This window comes from Neofelis nebulosa, chromosome 8, assembly GCF_028018385.1.
Source record: "Neofelis nebulosa isolate mNeoNeb1 chromosome 8, mNeoNeb1.pri, whole genome shotgun sequence".
NCBI classification, from domain to species: domain Eukaryota; kingdom Metazoa; phylum Chordata; class Mammalia; order Carnivora; family Felidae; genus Neofelis; species Neofelis nebulosa.
This window is the reverse complement of record NC_080789.1, coordinates 27,719,110-27,737,235: the sequence shown is the minus strand read 5'-3', so window position 1 is coordinate 27,737,235 and position 18,126 is coordinate 27,719,110. Positions and strand designations below refer to the sequence as shown.

The following is an 18,126-nucleotide window of genomic DNA, read 5'->3' as shown; positions in this document are numbered from 1 at the left end:
GTATTTTCTTTATTTAAAAATTTTTTTTAAGTTTATTTAGTTATTTTGAGAGAGTGAGAGAGCATGCACAAGGAGGGGAGGGACAGAGAGAGAGAGGGAGAGAGAGAATCCTAAGCAGGTTCCACGCTGGCAGCAGAGGGGCTCTGTGCTGTCAGTATAAGGCTCAATCCCACGAACCATGAGATCATGACCCGAGCCAAAACCAAGAGTCAACGCTTGACTGACTGAGCCACCCTGGTACCCCTGTCCTAGAGTATTTAAAACTGAATCCCAGACATCATATCTCATCTCCTATAAATACCTTAGAATGTTTCTCTAGTACATGAGAACTTAAAAGAAAAAAAACATAATAGCCTTATCATGCCTTCTCAAATTCACAAAAATTCCTTCGTATATTTAATTCCCGATCCAAGTTCAACTTTCCCTGTTTGTCTCACAAATATCTTTTTACAGTTGTCAAATAAAAATTCAAACACAGTGTGTACATTACACATTTAGACATTCTCTTAGGTCTCTTTTACCTTATGACAATCCCCCTTCTCTTTTTTTTTCTTTTACACCGTGTGTTTGTTGAAGAAGAAGGGGATTTTGTCCCTGTGGGATTTTTTTTTTTTCTTTTCACATCAGATGGATAAGGTGCCAATTAAAAAAAATTTTTTTAATGTTTTATTTATTTTTGAGAGAGCACAAGCAGGGGAGGGGCTGAGATAGAGGGAGATCGAGTGTCCAAAGTGGGCTCTGTGCTGATGAGCAAGTCCAATGTGGGCTCTAACTCACGAACCATGAGATCATGACCTGAACCAGACTCCAACGCTCAACCGACTGGGCCACCCAGGTGCCCCCGATGGGTAAGGTGCCAATTATGTTATGACAAAGTTTGAAGGAAGCACATCCCACACAGTGGCTGAACACCCAATCATCACACTTGTGAAATACAAAAGGTTCTGTCTTGTGGTATTTCTAATTGCAGTTGGCTGATGGCATCCTCCCGGTGTCATTAGCCTGTTCTTCCCATCTTTCCCATAATCTGGTGGTTGGTTCAAGACGTTTGATTAAATTCAGGTTCAAAATTTTTGTTTGTTTGTTTTCGCAAGATTACTCCATGGGTGGTGTTAACAGTTTCCTTTTAAAATAAATTGTGTACTGCTCCGTTAAATCTGCTGAGTCAGTGATTATAATCAGTAAACAGCTTTTCTCCTCCCCGCCTCTGCCTTAATTTTATTTCTTTTAATTAAAAAAAATTTTTTTAAGTAATCTCTACACGTAATGTGAGGCTCGAACTTACAACCCCAAGATCAAGGGTCGCACGCTCTACTGTCTGAGCCAGCCCAGTGCCCCCACCCACCACTATCTTTAAATAGTATCTCCCTTCTCTGCCCCCAATGACATTTCAGGCAGATCCCTTACCTTTGGGGTCACTTTCAGATGTGAAGAGAGTCTCATTTTCAGTTGTAGAAAATTCCAGTCTGGCCTAAATTAACTTTAATTTTTCTATCTAATTCAAATCTCCCCATTTCTCTCCCTGCCCTTTTATCTTAGTTGGTAGACAGTCTCCACCTTGTCTCCTAGGTCCATGAGAAACATTGCATATTTTTATCCAGCTGAATGGTAGAACCCTATGCCCTCATCCAGCCACTAGGGGCAGTTCCAGCCAGCCTCCAGTCTACTGTCTCTCTATTCTCCTCAAACTCCAGGGGAGCCTCAGTACCTTCCCCCAAAGCTCACTTGTCTTCCACTCCTGTAACAGCACAGGGCAGGTGTACACATTCCTTAAGCCTGGCAAGCATCTGGCCAAGGAGTGAGAATCCAGCATTTTTGTCTGGCTAGCACTCACAATTCGCTACGTGGCTCCCTCACTGCCTCCGTCTCTTGGCTCTGGTTGGAAGAGCAATGTCCCATGCATGTAGGGAAGAAATGCTATTGTGCTCTCTCTTGTTGGGAAGTCTCTCTAAAGATGCATCTTCCCAACTGAATCTTTCACTTTCCCTGCTAATGGCTGTGGGAGGGATGGTTGCTAGACTCATAATAAAGCCTGTGTATATGTATAGAGAACCCTTCTTTAAAATATGGGAGGTGAGGCACCTGGGTGGCTCAGTCAGTCGAGCATCCAACCCTTGATTTCGGCTCAGGTCATGATTCCAGCATTGTGGGAACGAGCTCCAAGTCAGGCTCTGTGCTGAGTGTGGAGCCTTGCCTGAGATCTCTCCCCCCCGCCCCCCCACCATGCGTTTCTCCTCCACTTCCATGCTCTCTCTCTCTAATAAACAAAATTTTTAAAAATGAAAATATGGGGCTGCTTCTCACTCATCTCCTACACCTCTGAGGCTGTATTTTAAATTACTATCAACAGAAAAATTTCCATCTACATCCAATCTATTAACATTTACCCTCAACTTGGCTTTATAAAGTAATTCTGCTAAACCTACAGAATTTCCTACTTTATTTTAAAATAAATGATTGAGATAAACTCAAACTTAAATGATCCTCTCCAGGATACTTTTGCATGTGTCAGTGGGATGTTGGTGAACATTAAGCACAGTGCTAACAAATGTTTGTCTTTGGTCCTTACTCAAGAAGACCCCGGTGGTCTACTAAATAAATATCAAAAACAATTAAGCAAGGAAAGGAAAACATTTCTAAAAACAGCAAGGACAAGGAAGCAGGTCTCCAGTGATTCAGTTGAATTAAATACACCCAGTCTTGTTTAATATGTCATACACACAACTATGTATTGTTAGATTCCCATTTTTTATTAGATACAACCTATAACCATTCTAATTGACATGTTAAGGTTTACATGTATTTTCTTTAAATTAGTGGGTTTAATTAGAATTGCTGGGTGGAGAACTGCTTATTCCAGCCTTAACTAGGAAATGAAAAGGAGGCTTACTGACTCACTCAAGAGTCAGCTGAGTACATTTTTATTCAGCTCTCAGCCAAAGGAGGAGTGAGGAGTGAACAATAAACTAACCAAGAACTGCATGGTGATGAGTCATTATCCATGGATGAGTGTGTGTGTGTGTGTGTGTGTGTGTGTGTGTGTAGGGGCAACTCTGTTACATCAGATTAGACTCCAATAAGAAGTTTAAACATGAAGGAGAGGTTTCTGGAGGGGTACTGTAATGGATCAATTGAATCATGTTAAATCATGTTCATCATGGACAAAGCTGTTAAATACGCCTGAATCCAAGTATTAGATATTCAAAATGTGTGCACTTAGTAGACCTCCAGCCTCATATTAGAATTTAATGAATGTTTGTGGAAGAAGAGAGGAAAGGAGGAAGTGAGGGAAAGATGGAGGGAGGAGAGGGAAAATGGTTTTTATTCATTTTAACAACTGAGTAAGCATCAATTGGTTAATGGTCTTTCGATAGTGTGTTTAACGTGGTATTTAGAACTGATTGTACAAGTGAAAGAAAATTAAGAAGTTAATAAAAATCATGTTATGGTAACAACGGAAAGGCTGACAGCACATGAGTTGGAAAAAGAAATCTTAAGCATTTGGGTTTTATGTTTTTGTTTTTAACACTGGCATCGCAAATTAGCTTTGTAACATATTCAACAGTCCAGAATATCAAGCCATTGATTTGTTCTGTTAGAACCATCATTTTCCAAGTCATTTGAAGTAAGTTACAGATATATTTAAACACAAAGACACTATTCATTAATAGAAAGCAAATGTTCCATTAAGGAATGTAAGATCTCCATTTTATTCACTTTCTTTCTGATACTCTCAGTTCCTCTGTTCTCTTATCCCTCTACTTTCCTGTCTGACAAAACATTAAACCATAGATCAGTGTAATGGCCCACATTTTAAAATACAGATATTGTTAGGAATAGGGAATTGGGGGGATTGATTTAAAATGATTTTATTTGGTTCATAAATTTAGAAGCAAGAGTCCCCTACTGGGAATTACGGCTATGGGCAAATATGGGGTCTTAGGCTAGTGGATTATGGTAAAGACTAAAAATTGCTTTCATTGTAAGGACTTTTTTTGTTGAGAACATGATGTCACATAAAGCTATTTGTTATAACTGCCTGTCATTTTTTTTAACTTGTTTTATTTTTTATTTTTTTAAATTACATCCAAATTAGTTAGCATGTAGTGCAACAATGATTTCAGGAGTAGATTCCTTAGTGCCCCTTACCCATTTAGCCCATTCCCCCCTCCCATAACCCCTCCAGTAACCCTCAGTTTGTTCTCCATACAACTCCACAGAGTTTCTTCTGTTTTGTCCCCCTCCCTGTTTTTATATTATTTTTGTTTCCCTTCCCTTATGTTCATCTGTTTTGTCCCTTAAAGTCCTCATATGAGTGAAGTCATAGGATTTTTGTCTTTCTCTGACTGATTAATTTCACTTAGCATAATACCCTCCAGTTCCATCCACATAGTTGCAAGTGGCAAGATTTCATTCTTTGTGACTGCTGAGTAACACTCCATTGTATATATATACCACATTTTCTTTACCCATTCATCCATCGATGAACATTTAGGCTCTTTCCATACTTTGGCTATTGTTGATAGTGCTGCTATAAACATGGGGGTGCATGTGTCCCTTCAAAACAGCACACCTGTGTCCCATGGATAAATGCCTAGTAGTGCAATTGCTAAGTTGTAGGGTAGTTCTATTTTTAGTTTTTTGAGGAACCTCTGTACTGTTTTCCAGAGTGGCTGCACCAGCTTGCATTGCCACCAACAATGCAAAAGAGATCCTCTTTCTCCATATCCTCGCCAACATCTGTTGTTGCCTGAGTTGTTAATGTTAGCCATTCTGATAGGTGTAAGGTGGTATTTCATTGTGGTTTTGATTTGTATTTCCCTGATCACGAGTGATGTTGAGCATTTTTTCATGTGTTGGTTGGCCATCTGGATGTCTTCTTTAGAGAAGTGTCTATTCGTGTCTTTTGCCCATTTCTTGATTGGATTATTTGTTTTTTGGGTGTTGAGTTGGATAAGTTCTTTATAGATTTTGGATACTAACCCTTTATCTGATAAGTCATTTGCAAATATCTTCTCTTGTTCTGTCGGTTGCTTTTTAGTTTTGCTGATTATTTGTAGAGTGCATTTTTAAGGCAAACCTGAAAAAACAACTTTGGGACAAGATAGCATATTAATAATTCTTTCCAATTCTGTGTCATGTGCAGAGTTCATAATTCTTCTTCTTCTTTTTTTTTTTTAGGTTTATTTATTTTGAGAGAGAGTACCCACATGCATGTGAGCAGGGAGGAGCAGAGATAAGAAGAGAGAAATTCCCAAGTAGGCTCAGCGCTGACAGGGTTCTGCGTAGGGCTCAATCTCACAACAGCGAGATCATGAGCTGAGTTGAAATTAAGACTCAGACATTTAACCGACTGTTTTCATCCTTTCTGTTTTCATCCAAGTCTTGGATACCCACTGCAGAGTGGGCAACAGCCACAATCCCGTGGCTCCCCACTGAAGGCCACACCCGTCAGACTTCCTTCTCCTTCCTCCCCACCTCTGTGCCTCTGCCACCTGGCGTTCTCTAATTCCCACTTCACCCTCTCGGAGAACTCTTCAAGGACCTGAAGAGAGACCTCGTGGAATTGCCTCATGGCCAAAGTAACCCTCTCTCAGGGTGCTCCTTTGGTACTTTTTCTACAACCCTCTAGTGGACATCATAATGTTCGTCCCTAGAACACAGACTCCATGTAAATAGAGTCCGTACCCACTTCTGAACCCTCATTGAACAGTATTTGCTGTGTGCCAACACTGCTTTAACGCTGGTCTGTGATCGATATTATATTTAGAGCTGAACAGACTAGGTGATGGTCTTTGCATTCTGGAGATATGCCATCTTCTGAGGAAGAGACTCTTACATGGAAAAACAGGAGAATGCAATTTGTGTTATGAGCAAAGAATCCAGGGCTCCAAGGGGCCAGAACAACAGGAGAGACAGAATCAGACTGAGGGTTTAGCAAAGCTTCTCTGAGGAACCAGTGTTTAACTTGAGGCCCAAGTTACTCAGGAGTTACTCGGGTTATTCAGGCCTGAGTGAAAAGAGTGCCCGCCAGACACAACAGTGTGTGGGACGTGCAGCCCACGGGTGGTGGGGGCACAGGTTGGAATGGCCGGGCCAAGCAGACAGGGACGGAAGACAGTCGGGGATCTAGATGTTCTGGAGCCTTTGAGGCCACATCAGGGATTTTGTATTTTATCCTAAGTGTAAACCATTGAAGGTTTTAAGCAGGAGATTAATGTGATTTGTGTGCTTAAGTGCCTTGTGTTTCCTGGTTAGTATTGAATATTTACAAGTAAATGAATAAATTAAACATACACAATGAATCAGTGATACAGTTCTATGCCATTTCAGAGTTTTACCAACCCCAGGCAACTAGATTAATTCAATATAGCTTGTTCTTAGGAAACATGAAGCAGGAATTTGTTGCTTTTCAGCCACTCCCTATTCATTTTTTCTCTTTCTACCAACAGTTCATTTTATGTTAGGTAATGCATCTTCCCACTTGTGTATCCTTGGTGGCCAGCTCTCCCTTGGCCGAGAGGCAGATTCCAACCGGACTCCCTCTTCTGGGACTTTAGCATGTTTAGCAGAGTAACTGATGGGAAGAAATATTTGAAGAAATTCATTTCAGCCATGGCTAAGTTTAAAAGGTAGCATGTACTTCAGGCTCCGGTGCCCTCGGCACCCCTAGTTCCTAGTTTCTCATTTTTCTTCCCAGTAAAAGTCCCACTAGTTCATCCACTTTTTTTTTTTCTTAAAATGGTCACTGTTGGTTTCTGTTGCTTGAAATAGAAAAATCACAATGGGATAAAAATCTATTTTAGTCTTAAGTGGAGATGGTATTTTGGCCTCAAGTTTTTAAAACTTTTCTTTGGATATGTGACTTGGTTATTTCCAACCTAATAGAAACTTTAACCTTTTCTTTTACTCCTCACAACTGATTTTAGTAGTTGGAATGTATCTGTGGGGACTGAAAGATTTGAAATCTCTGAAAATAGTCAAGTTCTCTTTTTCTGTCTCTCAAAGTTTCCTCAAAGACTAAAGTAGTTTCCTAATGTAGCTTTGTCTTTGCAGTATTTATTCTACAAGTTTTGGTTAGAAACCATTCTCTTTGCCGTAAAGACTGTTTTCCAAAGTATGTTCCACAAAACACTAGTGTCAATTATTACATAAATCTGAATGGCGGTGAAGACTCTATCCCTCCCTTAGGGCTTCAAAGAATGTTGTAACACCTTAAGGCACTCAAAAAATCCTGCAGTAAAGAAATCTGAGTATTTTCCCAATGTTTCCCAAATGTATCTGCTCATGCAACTCTTCTTCCTGCAAAATCAAAGAGCTAGCACCTTGTGGAACCCACTTTGAGAAGTGCTGCTTTGGAAAATCAAAGGAAAAGTGGGTTTTTTCCATTTTCTCTGGTACCATCTGTTCATGTTCCCTTGGCAGTAGGTTTATTCCTTTTCTTGTTTTTCCTGCTTTAAATACTCGTTGAACATTCTTTTTGTTATTGTCCTTTTTAGAATTTTTAAAGGCCTCCATCCCTCCTAGCACACGCTATACTTTGGATTTATTCTAGAGACGTCCCTGAAATGCCTCTTGAAGTGAAGGCCCACCAAAGTGCTCTGAGGGTAGCCACAGTGTTTATGTTTCATTTATTTTTCTGTGTGTGACTTTTCTGAGTGTCCCTAAAATTAGAAGTGATACAGTAGAGGGAAAATTCAACATCCAGCCCATGCATTTGGCCTGTATTTTATGCACATGCACATGAGAACCCATAAACAAACACAAATACGTATCATAGAAACAGCACAGTCTATTTGCAAGGTTCTCTTAAAGGTATCCAGACTATTCAAGCTGAGATGAAAAATGTGGATGAAGAGTGAGCAATGGGGATAGATCATTGCTCTCCCAACTTGTCCTGACTGGTCCAGTAAGAGCATGGGAAGGGAAAGTCAGGGGCTCCAGGAAAAGGCCAGGTTGGACAGGACGAGGAGCAGGAACCAAAGATTAGCAATGATGGTTTTGACCTTGGTCCAAGAGATGACAGCTGAGCAACTTGTGTCTTTTTTTTTTTTTGTAATGTGTATTTCTTTTTCAGAGACAGAGAAAGAGACAGTCCGAGCAGGGGAGGGGCAGAGCGAGAGCGAGAGAGAGAGAGAGAGAGAGAGAGAGAGAGAGAGAGACAGAATCCAAAGCAGGCTCCAGGCTCTGAGCTGTCAGCACAGAGCCAGACCCGGCTGGAACTCAAGAACCCTGAGATCATGACCTGAGCCTAAGTCGGATGCTTAACCTACTGAGCCACCCAGGTGCCCCGCAACTTGTGTCTTCATTGAACTCTTCATTCATTTACTAATTCATTCCCCACTAACATTATTCAGTATCCATTCTGTAAAGGCATTCTGCTTGGTTCTTGTCTTTAAAAAACTTACTGTTGCAAATGGCAAGATTTTATTTCTTTATGGCTGAGTGGTATTCTAGTGTGTGTGTGTGTGTGTGTGTGTGTGTGTGTGTGTGTGTGTGTGATAATTTCTTTATCCATTCATCCATTAATGGACAGTTAGGTTGTTTCCATATGTTGCTATTGTAAATAATGCTGCAATGGACATAAGAGCACAGGTATCATTTTGAATTAGTATTTTCATTTTCTTCAGATAAATACCTAGAAGTGAAATTGGTGGATCATATGGTAGTTCTATTTTTAATTTTTAAATTAAAAACCATTTTTTTTTTGGAGAGACAGAGAGCGTGCACTTGGTGCGTGCACACACACGCACACGAGCAGGGGAGGGGCAGAGGGAGAGAGAGAAAATCGTAAGCAGGCTCCATGACCCTGGGATCATGACCTGAGCTGAAGCCAACTGACTGGGCCACCCAGGTGCCCCTATTTTTAACTTTTTGAGGAACCTCCATTCTATTTTCCATAGTGGCTGCACCAATTTACATTCCCACCAAACACTGCATTTCTCCACATCCTTGCTAACACTCGTTACTTCTTGTGCTTTTGATAATAGCCATTCTGACAGGTGTGAGGTGATATCTCACGGGGGTTTTAATTTGCATTTCCCTGATGATGAGTGATGTTGAGCATCTTTTCATGTGCCCGTTAGCCATCTGGATGTCTTCTTTGGAAAAATGTCTACTCAGAGCCTCTGCCCATTTTTTAAACAGATTGGTTTTTTTTGTTTTGTTATTGAGTTGTTTCAGTTCTTTATGTATTTTGGATATTAACCCCTTATTGGATAAGTCGCTTGCAAATATCTTGCCATTTGCAACACCATAGATGGATGGACCTTGCAACAGCATGGTGTGCTAAGTGAACTAAGTCAGAGAAAAGCAAATACCATTGACTTCAATTATATGGGGAATCTGAAAAACAAAACAAAGAAACAAAACAACAAAATACAGAGAACAGATTGGTGGCTGTTCACAGATAAAGAGAACAGATTGGTGGCTGCTACAGGGGAGGGGGATGACTAAATAGGTGAAAGGGATCAAGAGGTACAAATATACTATTATAAAATAAATAAGTCATGGGGATATTATGTACTGCATGGCGACTATAGTCAATAATATTGGACTGCATATTGGAAAGTTGCTAAGAGAGTAATAGGCATTAAGGAGGGCACGTGCCATGAGGGGCACTGGGTGTTATATGCAAGTGATGAATCACTAAATTCACACTCCTGAAACCAATATTACACTATATGTTAACTAACTGGAATTTAAATGAAAACTTGACATAAAACAAAAGAAAGTTGCTAAGAAAGTAGATATTGAAAGTTCTCATCAGAAGAAAAATATTTTTATGTAACTCCCCGTGGTGATGGATGGTAAATAATAGACCATAATACCATACCATAATAACCATTACCATAATAGATGGTAAATAGTGCTGTGATCATTTCACAATGTATACAAATATCAAGTCATTATGCTGTACAGCTGAACGAATATAATGCTTTTTGTCAATTATACTTTAATAAAATCCTTGCTGTCATATTGGGTGACTGGGTGCCTAAATGAAAGTGTGCAATAGAATCTGGCAAGTGTTACGTTAGAAGTAAGAATACAGTGCTTTTCTGAATTAACTTAAGTATTTAGATACACTCTATAACTTAAGCTTGTGTTGCTCTAGAAATACATGACTTGTTTCACGAGTGTGCTTTCAATTTTCTCCAGTAGTTCACGTTCATTCATGTTCACCGCTTTATAGCATTTTTATAGCATTGTATTGCAAAATAGAATACAAAGTTTCAGTTACCATAAATATTTATTGCTGAGTCAAATACCCAACCTACTGATGAATGTTTAGGTAATTCTCATTTTCTTGCAACGCCGCAGTGATGCTCTCATGTACCTAATGGATTTGAAATGCTCCTAATAGTGGTTTTAACTTGTTTCCCTGATTGCCAATAAGGTTGAGCATCTTTCATTTGTTTATTGGCCTTTTGGGATTCTAGAAATTCTTTTATACTTTCTTTCCATAAAATACAGTACAGGGCTATCCCCTCAGCACACTTTCAATGAGTACTTGCGATGGCAAAGTACCTTTGTTATGTCACACTAATCAGTTCCTACATTCTAACTCAGCCTCATTTTTGCAGGTGGATGGGTTCTAGAAATCATTGTTTTTCTGTAGACCCAACGTCAGTGATGCATTTGATGGGTCCACCCACGGAGTTACAACATTTCCCTAAATCTCACTGTGGGAGTTGAATTTGCCTTGATTTCTCTAAGAAGGAGACCCCAGCTCTACTCCGCTAGAGCACTGCCAAGCCTCGCTGTTCCTCTTCCTGAGGGTCTGGAGACTCGCCACTGATTCCCAAGGTGCAAGCGGGTGTTTTACTCTAAAAGCATTTGCAAGTATGATATTAATTCCCTGCTAACTTGAAGCATCCCCTGTGTGTGGAGCCCTTTGCCGAAATGCTCCACCTGTCAACTAGACCCCCTTGGGTACCAGCATTGGATGCAATTACATTTTTTTATTCCTCCCCTTTGAACATTCACTTGGACCACCAGCCAGCATCTGCGGGGGTCAGAGCCACAGCCAAATGGTGTTCCTGAGCCTGGTTGAGCCCTCACTTGCTCCCCACCAGCCAGACACTGAGGTCCTGCATGCCCTGAGGCTGACCGGCTAGAGTATGGCAATCTGTCTTGTTTCCTCAGTTATTAATGTCCCAATTAAATGTAATTGTTATTGATTTGTACTTTCCAGCAAATAGAACTCCTTTTGCTTCTGTAAAGCTCCTTCTTAGAGGGCAGAAAATAGGGATGAGGGAGTCACAAATCTTTCTTAAGAGAGAAAGCGTTACCCTAATCCCTCCTCTCCAGCCTCTTCTCATGACTTATTTTTTTCCTGTCTGGAACTCACACATTTCAATCCAAGTTAGATACTCATTTAAAATCATTTCGGGATTGCTAGGCAAGTGTCGCTATCAGAACTTCAGCAAGAAAATAATCAAGCGTGCTCTCTCAATAGATTTTCATATTTTAGGTCAGCATATTTCCTCTCATTTGGATGTGTGGAACTACTGTGGCATTTAGTGTGCAAAATAGGCCATTCACTAAGACAGTAATGTAGACAGAAAGTCCTGTGCGACAACAGCTCGAGGAAGCAAGTGACTATCTGCCAAGCTCACTGCAGGCACCCAAGCGTGGCCCAGTTCTGCACTGGAGGAGAAATCACAATTCTCTAATCCTGTGCCCCCTTCTTTTGTTATTATGCACGAAACTGCACCCCCAACTGTTGCCCTGCACCTCCTCTTCCCCCACCCCTGCATTTCCAGGGCATGACCATGCTGTTTGATCTCACTTGTCTAAAAATACATCAGGCATATTCCAAAATTCTGAGAAGGGAAAAACACTATTCCATTAGGACACGTTATTTTCTGTTGTCACTTGGAACGAATCATTTACAGGTTCAAAGTGTTTTTTGTCATAGATCTTAGAGAGAAAAAATGCAGTTGCTTGTTAGGAAGCATTTCAGAGAGAATTTTATCCCCACAAATCACTAGTCATGTTTTATTGCTGTGACAGAACAAATGAATAAGAAGGATTCATTCCCACAAGCACACAACCCCTATTGCAAGAATGTTGAAATTTGACTTGATTCTTAGTGGAGGGTCTCAGCCCTAAAGTGGAAGGATTAGGTATATCTTTGAATTCTAGAAGTTTGGACAGTGTGCTCAAAGGAATTAAGAGGTGAATGTTTTTGTTTTTGTTCTTTTAAAGCAAGCTTTGGAAAACTGAAAAGGCTTATCTTGAGTTATTTTACTATTTGCTGGGTCACCCTTTATTGCTATGTAGCCTTTGGGGGGTTATAGTACTGACTAGTGTTCCAATTCACAGTTCCCACAGAAAGGTGAGGTTTCTTTCTTTTTTTGTTTTAAAGCTGATTTTTTTAAGTAGGGAGAGGGGGATACCCAACTCACTTTGCTGAGCCTTCATACATACATAAAAATACATATCCTCAGTTGCAGGGGGGAAATCTATTTTATATATTGATCAAAATCTGGTAACACCCCATAAAAACTCGTGGGACACCACTGCTCCACGCACCCAGGTACAGAATAACTGCCTTGGGTCTGGCTTAAAAACACAGCTTTCCAGGGCGCCTGGGTGGTTCAGTCAGTTAAGTGTGGGACTTCAGCTCAGGTCATGATCTCGGTGTTTGTGAGTTCGAGCCCGATTGGGGCTCTGTGCTAACAGCTCAGAGCCTGGAGCCTGCTTCAGATTCTGTGTCTCCCTCTCTCTCTGCCCCTTTCCTGCTCTCTCTTTCTCTTTCTCAAAATAAATAAACATTAAAAGCCGAAACAAAAAAGTGCACAGCTTTCCTTGACTGAGGAGCACTGAGCTGTATTTGTGGGTGAGGGTCTTAGCTGACTCACGCAGGGTGTCACAAGCAAGAGGTGAATGTTAGTAGTGCATGGATGCAGCAGTAACTAAAATGGAATCACGTGATTCCTTTTTCAGTTCTCTTTAATCCTGATGACATCAAAGAGAAAATTCCAGTTTGGTACCAGTAAAGTTTCACCACCTCTCAGGAGTGCCGCAGAGAGGAGCAGGGAGTCTTAGCCTCAGAGCTTTGGTTGGGCAATCTCTCTAGTCTTGTTAGGATGAACATAATTGTTTTGTTTTCCTTGTGATTGTTTTTACGATTGCCTTCTATTTCTGACAAATGGCACTGGCTGTGTAGCACGGTGCTGAAGCAGGTGCAGCGGCTTCCCCTAAAGCAGGGGGAGAGGGAGAGAGGATGGAGGGAGACAGAAGCCAGTCTGTTTATCACCTAATCTCCTCAGTGACAGCCCACTGCTCTGCCATATTTTCTGTTTGTTAGAAGCAAATCACTGAATCCAGGCAACACTCAGGAGAGGGGATTATACAAGGGCATTTAGCGGGAGGCAGGGATTATCTGGGCGATCTCACAGGTGCCTAGCACAGGGACATATTGCAGCTGCCTCTTTTTCTTCTTTTCCCTAATGGATAAAATGCTCCATGGGGGTAGAGAGAGTATCTTATTTATTGTGGTATTCCTAGCACAGGGTACGGTGCCTGAAACTTAAAAGTATTCAGCGTTTCTTTTAAGGAAATAGGGAAGGAAGGGAGAGGAAAGAAGGAAGAAAGGACGAAGAGAGGGAGGGAGAACCAAAGTGAGAGGATCAGAGTGTTCTGCTAATCCCTAGAGAGCAGGAGGGAAGGAAAACTCACCTAAAGGGACTCTGGGAATGGAGTTTGTACTTCCACCTCTTCCCTGGTCCTGAGCAGAAATAAGCCTCAAGGGAAATGGAGCATAGCTTCTGTGGATGGGGAACAGCTAAGCTATAAAATAGACTGAGTTCCCTGTGGAAGGCCAGCCCTAATTGGAGTCCTAATAGCACACATACAGGCTCTGCTGAAGGGGCTGTGATCACTGGAGGGTAGACAGGAAGAACTCCGAGGTACTTTTTCCCACTTGCAGAGAGCAGTGAGAAGTTACACTGAATGTGTATAGGCTGCGCTGTCATTTCACCTTAGAAAATAGAGATACTGCTTAGTTACAGATGCTTGGTAAGCGTAACGTACGGCACAGCTGTAACTAAGCTCTTCGGCCACGACAGTGCTGTTGCATTTATGGGTTGTTCCCATTTGTCCGCTGTTACACACAAAGCTGTAATGAAGGTTTTTGTAAATCTGTCTTTTCCACAATTGTGAATATCTCTAGGTCAAATTCCTAGTGGGAATTGTAGGTAACGTATATGTGTACACTCTGTGTGTGTGTGTGTGTGTGTGTGTGTGTGTGTACCATCAAATTTCCCTCAGAAATGGTACACAAATTTTCATTCCTGATGTATGAGAGCACCAGCTACCACACACTTGCTGAGACCAGGTTTTATTTATTTTTATAAAGTTACCAATCTGACAGCCGACAAATAATGGTTCATTACTGTTTTGGTTACCTGTTGTAGTTGTTAATGCTGCACACCAAATATTTCTGACTTCCCACCCCCTGATCACATAGTAGGATTGAATTGCATGGCCTTTGAGGTTAGGTGACCTGTTCTGGTCACTGAGCTGTGACTAGACATGATATATATCATTCTGGACCGAGTATTTCATTGCCAGCGCAAGACCCTACAGAGCCCTCTTTCGATTGGGCTATTGGTTACCAGCAGTAACATCCCAGAAACTGGCCTCCTTCGAATAACTGATTAATATGGACAGGCCAATGTAATCAATTGCATGGAACAAAGCCTCCAGCTAAACCATGAAAAATATGAGCAAAAAATAAACCTCTGTTGTTTTAAGCCACTGTGATTTGGGGTTGACGAGCATTACCTAGGCCATCATGACCAATGCGTTAAACATCTTTATCTTACTGAAATGAAACACATTTTCCTAGGCTTCTTGACCACTTGTGCTTCCTTTTTTTGTGAATTCTCTGTTTGTGTCTGAGCGTGTTAACTTTTTAAGCTTAGGAAACTCAACCAGACATCTGTCAAGGGTGAACATGATCCCCACTGAGAATGAAGGGAGAAAAATGAAGTCTGAAATACAACATAAAGTACAGGTCTACCACAACAGCCTTTTTAAAGTGTTTTCAGTGATGTGCTTTCCTTGCAATGATAATGTCAAAAAATGAATATAAACATATTCTGGATCATTTGAATGGCCGCTTTATAACTGAGGGATGCCATTTACTTTTATGATCCAAATGGTTTCGTATGGTGTCAATAGACTAATCAATGAAGAACAAATGTGCACTCAAAACATAAATGATGTGTTTGCACCAAGTGAGGAATAAGTGATGTCCCAATACATCGTCCACTTAAGATCAGAGGTGTCATAGCAGAATACGTGGAGAAAACAGAATATGTGGATGCACTGAGTCATTACACAGCCTGCATCAACACAAGCAGGATCACTTCAAGAGAATCTGGCACAGCACCCAGTACCATTTTTATGTTGTCATTTGACAACATAACATTATGATCCTTTGCTTGCAAACAGCAGAAACAGATGCTGGCTAACTCGAGCAATAAAGAACTGATTGGAGTAATACAGGAAAATGCAGACTTGAAAAAGAAAACCAGTCTCAGAAAGAAACAAACCGGGACAGCCCCAAGGATCGCAGTACCAGGAATTCCTGGAATAGGGACATTGTGGAGGCTGCCAGCAAAATGACTCAGCCCCAGGCACCTTCCAACTGTGTGTCTTTGTGTTCTGGATTCAAATTCCCCGGGTTCATTTGGGTCATATGCTCATCATTTTCTGGGGTCAGGGAAGGGAAGTCGTTTGGGACTCGGATGCCTGATGAAAATGAAAGGTTGTATACTCTCAAACTAAATGTGAGATGTCAAGGGCCCTTCCTAGAGGGCTTGAGGGATTTAATCCTCCCTGGGCAGGGGAGTACATGAGGCCTCTTCCTTATAAAGGCTTTTCCTTGTAAAGGAAAGGAAACAAATGAATATCCAGAGAGGCATTCAGGAAGAACATAAATTACAAAAGGACAAAAGAACGATCTGTAGACCTGAGGAGAATGTAAAAGAAGGAAGAGTGCTGCTTGGTAACATGGATGAAGGAGAGGAGGGTGGCCTATTTCTGGCCGTACCGGGCCTCGTGAGGTCCTGTCTCAGAGTCACATTCAATGAAACAGCCGGTTTCAGAAAAATAAAGTCAAACGAAATTTAAATCTTTGCTTAGTCTTTTGATAAAATATTGAAGTTAGGGTATACTTTTAACATACATCAAAACTCTTTGAAATACACTTCAGAGACCTTTCTAATCACCAAATTCTCTTATGTGCTCTACAGAGGCTTCCCCCAGATTCATGTTCTCCATTGTCTCTATTTCAGAAAACTCTACTTGATAAAAAAAATAAATAAGTAAGATAAATTAAAAAAAAAAAACAGAACTCTACTTAACACTTTCCTTCATTTGTGCCTCAGTTCACTATCGTGGCTATCAACCAAGTGTTTTTGGATTTTTTTTTTAGGGCTTTGTTGTGGCTTGTTTTTTGGGTTTTTTTTTTTTTTTTTTTTACTTTACCCTATTTCTTAGATTCTCTACCACAAAGAAGCATCTAGGCAGTGACCTAGAAACCAACAGAGGGGTGGGGTGGTGGTGGCAGCGGTGTGTGTGTGTGTGTGTGTGTGTGTGTGCGCGTGTGGCCAGAAAATGGGTGGGATGTACAATTTAATCATTCCCCTATACCACTAACTGTATGTCACTAACATTTTTCATTTTCATTTAACTGAAAATATTTTGTAATTTCCCTTATCACTTCCTTTTTCAGGTTTATTATTGTAGTTATTTAGAAGTGTGTTGTTTAACCTGGCACTAATATAACACTATGTTAATTATACTGAAATTAAAATTCAAAAAATAGAGAAACACGCGATTTTTTTAAATTTAAAAAGCTTTGGCGCGCCTGGGTGGCTCAGTCGGTTAAGCGTCCGACTTCGGTTCAGGTCACGATCTCGCGGTATGTGAGTTCGAGCCCCGCGTCGGGCTCTGTGCTGACTGCTCAGAGCCTGGAACCTGTTTCAGATTCTGTGTCTCCCTCTCTCTCTGACCCTCCCCCGTTCGTGCTCTGTCTCTCTCTGTCTCAAAAATAAATAAACGTTAAAAAAAATTTTTTTTAATTTAAAAAGCTTTTTTTTTTTTTTTAAAGGAGCGTGTTGTTTAATTTCCAAATATTTGTAAAGGATCTTTCTGTTATTAGTGTCTGGTTTATTTCTGTTATGGCTGAAAGGTATTCTCTTTTGAAAGTGTTTTACAAAGTCATTTAGGTCAATTTGGTTGATCTTTAATTAACTGCACTCTAACTTCAAATAACATTATGTCCTATAACAACATACTCTCGATTCATGTCTCCCACCTTCTGTGCTACCATCATGCTTCATATTACTTTACATGTGCTGTATACAATTGTATGGCGATACTAATTTTTCTTCAGTAAACCGCTACAATTTTTGAGAAAATAGAACTTAAATTTTCATATTCACTTCATTTCTAGCACTATTTCTCTGTGTAGATCCAAGTTCCTGGCTGATATAATATCACTTCTATCTGAAGAACTTCCTTTAAGATTTCTTAGGAGCATAGGACTGCTTATAACTCATTCTCTTGGTTTTTTGTTTGTTGGAAAAAAGCCTTCATCTTTCATTTTTGAAAGATATTTTTGACAGTTTCGTTCTCTCGGCACATTAAAGATGTCGCTGTGCTGTGTTCTGGCTTGTATAGCTTCTGACAAGACGACTGTTGTAATTCTTCTCTTTGATCCCCTGTAAAATGTCTCCTTTCTCTGGCTGCCTTGGAGATTTCGCTTTATCCTTGGTTTTCGGTCGTTTGGGAGAATGTGTCTAGATGCTGGTATTGTTTTGTTTATGGGACAGCTATGTCTTCCGGCAACGCTTTTCAAATGTTGGTGTGCATATGAATCTCCCAGGGATCTTGTTAAAATACAGACTCGATTCCATAGGTCTGCTGCATTTCTAACAAGCTACCAGGTGAAGGCAATGTAGGCAAGGCATTAGAAGGCGAGCAGGGTAAGAGAGGAGAGGAATTTACGTAGCACGATTTCTGATTTTTTGCCTCTCACTGGTGGTCAAAATCTTCCAGTGGGCTATTAATACTTCCCCATATTTCCCAGTGGTTATTACTGCCCTT

At 40.7% G+C, this 18,126-nt stretch overlaps 1 long non-coding RNA gene and 1 other non-coding gene across 2 annotated transcripts in view; both read right to left on the bottom strand.

Moving 5' to 3' along the window:
* Positions 1-838: 838 nt before the first annotated feature.
* LOC131484210 (small nucleolar RNA U13) lies at positions 839-944 on the bottom strand. Its single transcript, XR_009248110.1, has one exon. It is a non-coding gene; the product is annotated as a small nucleolar RNA U13 (small nucleolar RNA).
* A 2,742-nt stretch (positions 945-3,686) lies between these two features.
* Positions 3,687-18,126, bottom strand: part of LOC131519096 (uncharacterized) — a 96,947-nt gene continuing 82,507 nt past the window's right edge. The window contains exon 3 of the long non-coding RNA XR_009265453.1: positions 3,687-5,080. This is a non-coding gene — a long non-coding RNA (uncharacterized LOC131519096). The remainder of the gene's footprint in view (positions 5,081-18,126) is intronic.